General features: G+C 34.3%; 1 pseudogene across 1 annotated transcript; it reads right to left on the bottom strand.

Moving 5' to 3' along the window:
• Nucleotides 1–10,506: 10,506 nt before the first annotated feature.
• LOC147488319 (AP2/ERF and B3 domain-containing transcription factor RAV1 pseudogene) lies at nt 10,507–12,490 on the bottom strand (annotated as a pseudogene). Its single transcript, XR_015201862.1, has one exon. The product of XR_015201862.1 is annotated as an AP2/ERF and B3 domain-containing transcription factor RAV1 pseudogene (transcript).
• Between the last annotated feature and the right edge of the window lie 489 nt (nt 12,491–12,979).

Genomic DNA, 12,979 nt, shown 5'->3' with positions numbered 1-12,979 from the left:
ACTTAACACGTGGTCTCACTTTCACCACTTGTATCTCTAATTTCCACACGTGTATTCTCACTCTCACTTTTTTAAGAAAGTAAATGGGTTAACCTATTTATCGAGTATCTATCTTCAGTTGACTTTAGCGAATAAGTAAATTCAGTCACTCTTAAAGGTACTTTTATTTTTCTCAATATCCCTTGAACTTGCTCTTGTTTTTTATAGTTTCCTAATTTTCTATCGTTTGTTCATTGCCAAGTTCATGATAAGCGCATCTTGATGTACATGTAATGTGTAAAGTAAGGTTTTTCATCCGTCACGCGAAAAGAAATCCAATGCTGAAATTTATAGGTTGTTGGTGGGTAAATTTATAGGTTTTTCATCTCTTGATTGATTTCTAAAGCATTTTATACTTGGGAATGGCTCTGTGAAGAGTTAAATCTGTCAAAGTATTGACGATTCGAAAGTGGTTTATGGTCGGGTTTATCTGGCCGATGTCCTTGAGTGGTTGTTATTTTTTTTTACTATTCATTAATGATGTGTTCTCATACTTGGACGGGTGCCGTTAAATGAATATATATTTTTTGTTAAAAGACTTGCAACTATTTGTAATTAAATGAATAACATTAGTTCTTTGTAGATGTCTGAAAATTGTTGTGTCAATTTTTTATGCGTGTTCCAAGTGATGTGTTACTGTGTCAAATTGTAGCAGCTCTAAGAACGATCTTTTTTCTTCTATTTATGGCTTGGATAGCTCTCTAAGAGTCTGAATATATATTCATTGCTAAGACAAATCTTCACCCCTTCTAGATTCCAAGTATTTCTACCATATCCCTGAGCAGTACAACTGATGTTGCATTATGTAACAAATTTCATGATACAAAAGAAGCCTCAGCTCCTATCCAAAAAACTGTCGATTCACAATTCAAAATAAGTGCACGTCTTAAGCTTTTTATTTATGGGGTCCTTTCTCATCCAATTCCTATTCTATTCCCATAATTAAAGATTTGGAACTCCTGAAATACATATTATTCAACCAAGAGGAAGCATGACTTCAACATAACGCCATATATATATATAAAAGTTTCAATGAAATACGCATGTGATAAAAGACTACTTGATAACTTGGTTGGCCCACTTAGCATAAAGAAGGAAAAAAAATTAGATCAAGATAAAATTATACAAACTTATAGTTCACGACTTCAAGTATCCACATTTAACCTCTTTTAACAAAATCAATATCATTACAGTTGCCTTTGATATAATATAATGGACTACAATATATACTATATATGCTACTATAATATTTAATTTTACAGTTACAGAAACTTGAAGCTAGGATTTTACAGTTGATTTCGCTCTGGCTACTTAATATTACGCCGAATACAACAATTCCGACCCAGGATCAAATACTTCAAATAGAGTTACATGGCCTGGTTACCATATCATAGATGCCACTGATGCGGTCAAGTTCACTGTCTCATAACTTATAGTTGGGGACACATGGTTACCTCAGACTGGTGTGCCTTATACTAATGGCTTTGTAATTTGAACTTCTAGAGGCCGATTAGACGTTTACTCGATTGTTTTAGGTGCATTCTCACTTATTGCTTACGATATATATAAATGCTGTCTTACGCTTAAAACAAATAATAACAAACGCTTTCACATTAACAGAAGCCTTTATCTCTAGAGAATTTGATATCTAATTCATTACCTTTATATTATTGCCCATCAATGTCACCTATGTCCAGAAGTTTCTCTTGTGCTCATTATGTAATTCGAATGTCCTTTCATCTCAAGTTTTGTTACTGCCCTTTTTAATGATTATTGTCGCTAAGTTCACTTAAATTGTTTATACTCTTCTCTTCTTCTCATGCTTTCTTTTGCTTTCCAAATTCTATGCGTATTCTTAATTTTCTTAATGCAGCAAAAATTCTTAAAACTGCTATGTTTTGTGCAACCATTTCCTTCTTGTTCTTCTTTCCCTTAAAATGCATCAAAATTTGCTTGTGACTTCTTCACGCCTTTGACACAACCATATCAATAATTGCATGCCATGTAAACAATTCCAATTTTGTTTTTGAGATCATATATATACATGTAGCATTTAGAGCATTCCATGATTATCAGGAAAAAAAAATAGTGCACTCCGCATCTGGAAAACGCACTAAGATCTGTCAAGATACTATTGGCAAGTATATAGAATTCACAAAAATAAGTTCCAGATAGTTATCACTTAAGAGGTCTCTAATACGATAGAAGCCTTGTTGATAATTTACAATACAGTATAAGTACCAGCCCACTATTACCAACACTAAACAGATTAAAGTGTATCATAATACTATTAAGAATAGATTCACAACTCCAACTGCCTTCAAAAGTCTTGCTATTGGTCGCATTTATAAGCAATTTATAGTATCCTCTCACATGCGTGGGTTGACATCACAACAACTATCACTAACTTTGCATCTTCATGGGCATAAAATCAGCTAGTTGCCAATCGTATCTGCAACAGCAGTTCCTTTGCTCCTACATCAAGTAATTGATAATAATAGAGTTAGCTTCAAGCTACACCTCAACTATTACAATGCATCGTGGAAGTGTATGTTGAGTCTTTCAATCTCCTTTTATGCAAAATTCCTTAGAATAATATCCTAAAAGACTATTGCAAGCTAAAAAAACAGAGGACTCAAAGGAGTCTAAAGGAATTCAAACCCTCAGTCAATGGAGTATACATACAAATAAACACATTCATATTCATATGTAGAGATATAACATGCCCAACTTACCAACTTTTGTGTCTGACGCTAAAGATTGAAACACCGTAGCATCATGTACTTGAGAAGCAAAGCTGACCAACTCGTAAGACTTCCCTGCCATTATTCTCAAGTTAAAACCCACAAATTCAAGCAAAAAAAAAAAAAAAAAAACAACAAACGATATAATCTTACGATAAAGTCTCAAAGCTAGCAAAATTTCCATTCCTTTGCAACTTAAGTGTTATCTCTTGCCCATCAAGATCATTGATTCGAAAAAGCTGTACCAAAGCTCCTTATTCACATTAGTTTAAAAAAAAAATAAATAAATAAAAATAAATGAGAATTAATAAATGGGAAGACATAATTACTTGATTAACTGGCCATTGAATAAGCCAAAGCTCCTTATTATTAGTCATTGAAGATATATCTAAAAGTGGGTCCTTATCATCCTCTTCAAATTGTGGTGCATTCGGTTTTTGCCATTTGATCTACTTGGTTGATAATTTACAATACAATATAAGTACCAGCCACTATTACCAACACTAAACAGATTGAAGTGTAGCACAATACTATTAAGAATAGATTCACAGCTAGTTGTCAATCGTATCTGCAATAGCAGTTCCTTTGCTCCCGTATCAAGTAATTAATAATAATAGAGTCAGCTTCAAGCTACACCTCAACTATTACAATGCATCGTGGAAGTCTATTTCAAGATGAGCACCAAGGTCATACAAAGTCTCAAGATGGGTCATTACAGTAAGCATATAGTTTATTGGCATACTTATCACATTGTGGAAGACCTTGAAAGAATGAAACACTCTAGACATTTCTATTTCATGACTCATGTACATTTTTTATTTATGCTCAGAAAACTGAATCAATGAACCAACAGCCTAAAAGTCATACATGAAAATCAATACTGACTACAATAAAGTTACAAATGCATTCTTGTGCACCTATAATGTTGAACATGAGCTAGTTTCTGAAGGGTGAAAATGCATGATGTATACTTACCAATGCATACTTGTATAAGTGCTACTACGCTTGGTGCGTGTAAACCCACTCATAATGCAATGAAACACCCAAATATAAATAATTAATGCCATGAAACTACAATATTTTTTACCTCAAAATACAACTGTATGGAGACGTTCAAACTCATCTAATAGATTAAGACGTGTCTATTGAACAATCATCATGACCATAAAGTATTCAATATCGAATTTACAAAACTGTCAAACCCATTTCACATGAAAACTCTAAACCCATTTCATTGCATCATGATGAGTTGCACAAACATGATTCTATGGAATATGGACCCAATTTTTTGAGAATCAACTAATTATATACATTTACAATAATAGAAATGAAATAAAACCTTGTAATCTTCTAGGCTATAGCATTAGCAACTTGAAATAAAAAATATAACGTAGAAAAACTATATAGATAATCACTAAAGAAATACAATCTGTGAGCATAATTACCATACCAACAGGATGATTGGTCACTCCAACTATTCTTCAATTTTGAATCCCTTGTGTGTTATGGTTTAGCCTTCTTGGCTTTTGCCACCACAACCTTCATAACTTTCATATGGGGTTACTTCGGTTCAACTTTCCCATTGCAAGGTGCATTGTTGTATTTCCTTAGGTTATCTCTAAAGAGTTTTAAGAAATATATCTAATAAAAAAATTAAAAAATAATTGACATAAGAAACCACTAATGCCTAGCACGCATAGAATGACTAAGACTAAGACTAAGACTAAGCAAAGTCAAATACATATAAAAGCGAGGACAAAAATGCTTTGGTACAGTACGATGCACAACTGCAAGCAAGTATTAAGTTTTAATATCCAAGTGTCTACTTAAAATTCAAAAATCTAAATACCCAATATAATATGGCCGGGCTTGTTAAATTTATTTGGAAACTTTATTTTCATAGCCTGGACATCATTATGTTACCGACAACAGGATCTCTTTTTTGCATGTTTCCAAATGTGTTGACTTAAGGAAAAAAAAATATAAAAGTAAAAGACTATGCATTCTGCGCATATAACTATGTTAGAAATTTACAAATGACCACGAAACTATTATTGTGTAGCTTTGTTAAGCACAAACAATATCTTGCACAACACGCACTATCAACATAAATAGCAGACCAATGAATTGTGCATGATAATAATTAATAAGTTTGTCAAATCTCCACTGTGTCATTCAATGTACACCCTAAATCTGACATGTTTACACCTTAGTATGTCTTAGATTATATATCTAAGAGACCTATTCATATATACGTCAGCCACATAACAATTATGTGAAAGACACCAATAACAACAAAACATAACTATATGATTTTATAACCTACAATATAGATGTGCTCTAACATCTTGCATAACCATTCATATCTATCCCGTTGATTATTTTAACTGGATCTAGATCCATTTAAAGTTCAATGATCTTGAAGTAATAAATACAATTTTCCACTCATCAAACAAATTCAAACGAAGATGGATGTACAGGTTTTAATGCACTTACAATGAAAAGATGAGCTGTGATATAGATTTTTGTCGGGGAAATATTTAAAACAAAGAACCAAGGGCAATATGGATTGCATATGCATTACTCCCAACTTATTCCCATTCTTTAAGTGTGAAACTCCGTTTGCTTCAGTTTTGGGATGTGGTTAAAAAATATGTTTCTGTGAAACATAATATAAAAGCAAATCAGCAGACTCATTTACAGATCTTGTATTATAAAAAGCATCACGTGATAAAAAACCAAATAAAATTTGATCTATATGAAAACTTAAGAAAGTATATATTAAACGTGTACTACATATCAACGTAGACGTAATCAAATCAAAACCGAGTCTACAAATCAACTTTTAAGCTGCACAAAAGTAAAACTCATAGATGGCATGATTAATGAATTTAAGTGAGTGTGCACCTTTTATCTGAGTATTTTGCCATGAAATCTGTTACAACTTGCATTGCAAGAATAGTATAGGTTCATATATGTATGTTTGGTTGAGTAATCTTGCCTTGGATAAAGATCTTATAGTGTTCAATTTAGTGAAAATCCTCTCTTAGCAAAATAACCTCTCAATACTCGAGCTCTAGCACCCGGTTTGTGGCACAAACAATTTAACTTTGAGCTTTCACTACCATGTTCCACTCCATCATTATTGAAATTGCTCCTCTTCTATCTAGACTTGACCATTCATTATTGAGATCAATCATATATTGGGCTTTAGGTGAAAATTAAGAATTAAATTCATGTGGTCTTAATAAAGAGAAAAGAAAAGTCTCCTAGACACAAACGCAAAATTTAAGTAGGATATATCATTCCCACGTTGACACAAAAAAGGAAAAATATAATAAGAAGAAGAATATTATTACAAAACAAATAAGGCATGGCATGAGAGTTTCGACTTTCAAAATGAGATCCACACAATCTATATGATGTCGAAGCTCAACAATGAAACATTCTATCTTCAAAGCTATGATGAGTACAAAATTAGCTAGTTACCTAAAATTATTTGAATAGATTCATATGGAGATTATATAGGGCAAACTCCGTTTAAATAAATACCTCTTATCCCTTACATAGTCAAAATAAATATGCATGTCAATAACAACATAGAACACCGTGAAACACAAAAGGTAGAACCTAACCTCATTTAGCTTATCTATTTACAACTTTAAGAAACAACCAATTAACGTGACGAAGTGTGTGGATGGCATAATCTCATAACAGTATGTCTAATTGGTTGAAAGGGACAATAGAAGTTGATAAGCCACGGTGAACTAATGAAGCTTATAAGTGGAGTATCATATATTTATTTGATTCCATGGTCTTTTAAGCTTAAGACCCTCCTCAACTTCATTATCCGAACATTTTTATTGATTATTAGTGCTATTTTCAAGTCAATAAAAGTCTAAAACAACCACCAAAACAAAAGTCAATACCAATCTAAACAATACATGCTAGTTCAACATTGAAATTGTAAAAGTAACTGAATCAACTCAAAAATAAGAGACTTACATAACCGATTCAAATGGTGCTATAATCCACCAATGACAATTGGTACTCTGCGCAATATCTTGACAAATTAACCCGGTATAGAGAAGAAGGATGAGAAATAGAGCCATATATCTTGACAAACTAACTCGGCATAGAGAAGAAGGATGAGAAATAGAGCCACTGCAATAACACAGTAAAAAATTCATCAAAAAGGGTGGTCATGAACTTAAGTATATCCATAAGAAAGTGAAATACATAAAGCGTATAATTGTATCCTTTAACATAATGTCCAATGGCCTACTGGTAAAGTAATCAAAGTCGGGTCAAGTATCTTGCATTCGAAAGTCAAAGAGCAAGAATTCTCATAAAAATGATTCAGGGGGGGGTAAAACACCTATATGCCAACTAAAATTTGATATAATCAAGAACTTCGACATATCCTATAACATATTAGTTCTTGAAGAATGACAAAAACACCTTAACCAAAATGGCAAAGTCCAATTACAGTAACAAAAATTGAAATAACTAAAGGATTCAGAGACCTCACTTTCTCACTCATGTACAACTTCAGGTTCAATAACATAGCTCAACGAAAACTCAAAGGGAACTCATAATGAGAAGGATATACATCATTATGAGTATATATCCTAGGCGAGATCCTAAAATGGGGCCTATGTGGTAAAACAAATGAAAAAAATAATGGCTTTTACTATATCAAAGAATCAGCTTAATGACATTCATGACGGTTATACGTACTTCTAATGTCAAATGCATTGAGTACACAAAACAATCTATAAGCAAAAGAGATGCAGCCAATTCCAAGCCTCTCAAGACCTCTGACAATATGAAAATCCTCTTCCCATTCCAATTATTACAATCAAACTTCCCAAAACTTTTTCCAACTCATTTCAAAGCAGTGGCTGGAAAATCAGAGCCCCTTTAATCAAATCAAATATTGCCAATTTCTCTCTCTTTTTTTTTTTTTTTTCTTTTTTTTTATAATACCCATTTTCCAACTTCAAAACAACCCGTCTCAATGGTTGTATACAAATAGTAGAGATAAGATAAATTGAAGTTCAAGTTTCATTATGATTATAAATTAGTATTTATTTCATACAAAAGAAGAAGGGGATACAATTAAGAATATGGTTACGAATGAAGTTACGAAAATATAATTATTTATAGAATACCCATTAATTATAATGATATAACAATATCTCACCTACTGGTTGAAATTCTCGGTCCTGTGGAGGAGGTTGTACATTATCCCTCCGGGTTGTTCGAGTTAGGTGTTGGAAGTGGCGCGTCTCTACCCGAGAAATTATGGGTTCGGGATCTTTGCATTGGTGCACTCTGGTGATTCCAAGTCTGATTTGGAGGTGGAACATTTCCATTATGATATCCTTGCCTCTCAATTGGTTCTTTGCATGTCCCGATTTTGAAATTCTCGAGTCCGAGAATGTGATTATGGATAACTATTTTGGAAAGTCCGATTCGAATTGGAGGTGGGATATCTCGCTCGATAACTTTGATTCAGAATGATGATTGTGGCATACCGGTGTTCGAAAGTTCGATTCGGAATGGGGAGATGTGGCATGTCTCTATTTGGAGTTGGCGATGGTTTTGATTGGTTTTGGACACGTAGTAGTTGAAACCTACATAGTAGTTTTGATTTGATTTGATCGACGTGTTTACTCCTTCTCCGCTCTCCAACTTTTTGTTTACTAAAAGGTAAATATATATTCGTATCCATCACTCCGACGAAGGTTTGAATCTGGTTTTTGCTAGAAATTGTAACTGCAAGTTCTTTTTGTGCTGACTCGGTTTGGTTCTAAATAATATCGTATGATTAGTTTTTCTCGAATGTCATTTGTTTTATGTTGTACCTTTTTTTGTTGTGTAGTTGCAGTTGGTATTTGATGCTCCTGTTTTCTGAGAAGTCAATTGTTTGCTGGTCATTTATGTGTTGTCATGCTTGAAATCCATATTGAGCCTCTAAATATGAACAAAGTACCGAGATATGTGGTTATTGAAGTCCCTCCACTCAACACATCGGTCGTCCTCAATCAAGTGTAATACTTTGTGGGACATGAAGAAGATATTGTTTTCAGAAATAGATCTTGGGAAAGAGCAATGTCTTTTTAGAATCTTAAAACTTTGTTACCTGAATTCACATTGGCTACAAATGTCCTAAACCTTTAGCCAACTTTAATCTGTGACTATGGCATTTGAACAAAAGCGAAAAAAACATGGCAACCTGGCTTTTAAAGGATACCTATCTTCTTGCATGCTTTAGCAGTTTAGCTTATCATCAACAGCTAGAGTTGTTCTAGACATAAAGTTGTGTGCATGTTCTGAGAACTGGTTTCTGGTATCAAAGCTACTTGTAGAGTATTCTAACTTGTACTCTACGTATGAATACATTGCTTTATTCCTCATGTCTGGCTGTTGTGGTGTTCCATCATTACCAGTTATATGCTCATTCAATCTAAACCGTTGAATTGATAACTCTGGCCGGTTACGATGAATACAATTATTATACAGGCTTACTATGGTATTGATGTAGGCGTATAGCCTATGAAAGAGTTCTCTTACCAAGATGTGGGGTAAATGGTGAATATAAATGAAGATGAGGATGTTCCATTCAGCTAGTTGTACGTTTAGTTTTACACTGGAATACACAAAACATTCCCCATTATTATCATGGTGATTTCCACAACAGAATTAACAGAGCTAAGATGCTTTATTTGTAATTAACTATTCGTTGTAGAGTCGAAATACAAAATGAGACTAAGATTTCATTTGTATAGGACTAATCAAAATAAAATTTCTGTTTGAAGATATGGAAGCAGAAGCATGCATAGCGACCTTATTATCAATGTTAATTAGCTTAGTTATTCAATTACCCACCCTTGTTTTATTTTTGTTATTATTATTATTATTATTATTGTTTGGCTACCTATAAGCAGCCTTCACCTGAATAATGTATCATACTATCGTGTATGTTTTACAGTTCCTTAAAATATAATATGGGCATAGAAAACACCGACGATTGTACACATTTGAATCAAATAGATTAAATGTTCACCTTCATTTAATTTGTTATTTTTTTTTAATTTGAGGAGGTCATAATAATATAAAAATAGATTAGGGAGATTTAAACAAATATAGGGAGGTGTCACTAATTATTATTACATCCGATTTTGTAGGAGCCAATCATATTGCTTAGAGTGCAAAATGGAGCGATATGGTGAGGAGAGAGAATGTGCGCGAGCTTTTATATATATATATAGATATGATTCCACCGTACGTAAACTTTATATCATATCTATATATGTCGTTATATATATATTTCCTGAGCATCACAACAGAGAACATCAATTGGAGCCGAGTTTGTTTTAAAGCTGTGGTGAGAATGATCTTAATTTATTTCCTATAAAACTTATCTAAATGCATATCTTTCTCTTTCAGGATAAAGTTCTTATTTAAAAATGAGTTGTGATCATTTTATAATGCACGTACTTAAAGTAGAACAGGCCGGAGAGACAGAAGTTTGAGGAAGACTGGAGTTCCTCCTACTAGCCCACCACTAAATATAGCCATTGAAGGACAGAAGTTCCCCCTCAATCTCTCTCCAACTATTAAAAATTGGGAAAAGCAGCCATGTCGGTTTTGGTGAGTGGGAGAAAATTAGGTACATCTTAGTACTAAGTACAACCAAACATAAAGAAATGAACAATGAAGAAGAAAAGATCGAACTTTTAAAGCCTTTTGTCTTTTAATATACATTACCATTTTTGCAAGTTGGCTTGCAAGTTGTTCTTACACTAGTTCCCTCCACCTTCCCTTTCCAACAAGTTACAAAGCTTTAAAAAAAGAAGAAAATAGCAAAACAAAAGATAATGTTACAAAGCTTCTCCTAAGCATTGCTTCTTACAACATTCTACTGATAAGAAATCTACATCTCTCATTCGCTTACCATTCCAACTACCATAATCAACAACAACACTACTAACTGGTATTTTGAAAATGTTCACACCAAATAGTCTAACCACTTGAACTGCAGGTTGAACCAAGTTCACAGAGTTAACTGGGTAAATTTGGTTATGCAACTCAATAGGACCTGAACTTGCTCTTGATTTCCAATCAATGTAAAGCTGCTTATCTTCCCCGCTTGATTGTAAAAAACTAACGACATCTCCAGCTTGCAATTTCTTTTCTTTTACAAATCTGCTCCACCCTTTTGTGAGCACATAGCTCTGACTACTATTCCAATATGAATATCTGAATCTCCACACTTTCCCACCCTTGTCCTCAAAATTCAATAACATGCCCTTACAAGTAGTCCCAATCTGCAATGGGAAATGCTTCTCGGCGTGTTGTTTAGGTATAACTAACCGGTTTAACTTCCCTACATCGCTTGGTGTTACCGCCTTTTCAAACAGACTTTTAGTTCCAAACGAGGGCATATCAACTCCCTCCCTACTTTTCTTAGAAATAGAACCATTCCCACGGTTGCGCTTACTTTGTTCAAATTCATCATTGTAGGTGTGTTTACGAAGCATATCGACAATTTCAGACTTGGAATGAGAGCTCAAGAAGGCTGCTTCGATATCGTCTTCTTTGTTGTCCAACAATGGCTTGAAGTTTGTGATAGCATCACGACCACGATACCTTTGTGCTGCGATATCATAGGCCTTTGCAGCCTCTTTCTCTTCATTGAAGGTGCCCAACCATACCCTTTGGTGTTTCTCATATATTTGAGCTCCCCAACGCCCATTAGGTTGAGGGACTACTCCCTTGTATTGAGATGAAGGCAGCTTTCTTGATTCTGCTTCGATGTCGTTCTCCGTGTCTACTACCACACTAGACCCACTCCGAACACGGCATAACTTTTCAGGCTGTATCGATACCATTATCGTGGTAGGTGACATTGAAATTGTATCACTTGTTTCATCAGTGCAACCGGTATCCATTTCTAATATTAAGTTTTTTTTTTTTTTAGAAATAAAATGAGTCTTGAGTGAGTATGATTTGGAATGATTAAAAGTAGAGTATATATAGGAGTCCAGATGGATAGATTTTCTAAGTTTCAATTGATGGGTTTTGGGTTTTAGTGTGGGTCAACTAATGAGATGGTTAGGAAGGTTCATGGTTGAAGGAGAGAAAGGGGGTTGGGGTAAACACTGACTTACTATGTATGTATGTGTGTTGTGGGCTATGTATGTGAAGTGGGACCCAATTAAGCAAGTTGATTGGGGATTCAAATGAAGTTCATCCCCCTTAGCTTTTGCTGCTGCTAAATGAGTGCTGAGCATGAGCATGGCCTCTACATGCCTCTCTATCCATCTCTTTAGTTCTTTGCTGATCCTGTACTCCAAGCTGGTAGTTACTGGAAGAACCCATTCCCTATCTACTTTACTAGCCACGTGGAGTTAGTATCCCTTCCCAAACAATTGGCCCATGACTATATATATGATCCAGATCTAAAGAGTTGCATGGGTGCAACTCAAGCTGAGGGTTTTTTCTCTTAAAACACTCAACTCTAGTGATTTCAACACCGTAATATAGATCATTTCATGCTCTATAACCAGCCGATCCATACCACCATAGACCATACGCATGAAAATGTTCCAAGTTTCTAATGACAATCACAACTTAAACCGAACCATCTAAGTTGTATGTTGTGTATATATTGCCAATTTAGAAAAAAAAAAAAAAAAAAAAAGATTTCTATCATTGGGGACGTTTAAAGCCCAAGTGAAGCCATGCAACTGTCAACTGAGTTGCATTGCAAGTTTGCAGGATACCAAGAAAACAGTACGCCGGTGATGTGGATCTAAAGAGAAAATTTTCTTTTACGGGCCTTTGTCTTCTAGATGATATATTCAAGCCATGAAGAATATATGCTAAGTGGGTCAAAGAAGGTGACACGTGACATGCTAAAAAGACTTTTAAACTCCAAACTTTTCTAGCATCAGATGCCAACAGATGATGAATATTGTTGTTGATATATGCACCAATTGAATTTCAAGATAAACATCATATCAGATGAGTTCACAGAGGAAACTGTCAAAGGAAGGATCTTCAACTAGGATTGGGCTATGGGTCCACATTTGCTGGAAGGATAGATAGATTTAATTGGCTTACTATCCCACAATTCTATGTCTTATCTGGGTGTTGTTATTATTGGTTATGTGACTTATGTCTCA

This window comes from Coptis chinensis, chromosome 7, assembly GCF_015680905.1.
Source record: "Coptis chinensis isolate HL-2020 chromosome 7, ASM1568090v1, whole genome shotgun sequence".
Taxonomy (NCBI): Eukaryota; Viridiplantae; Streptophyta; class Magnoliopsida; order Ranunculales; family Ranunculaceae; genus Coptis; species Coptis chinensis.
This window is presented reverse-complemented; position numbering and strand designations above follow the sequence as displayed.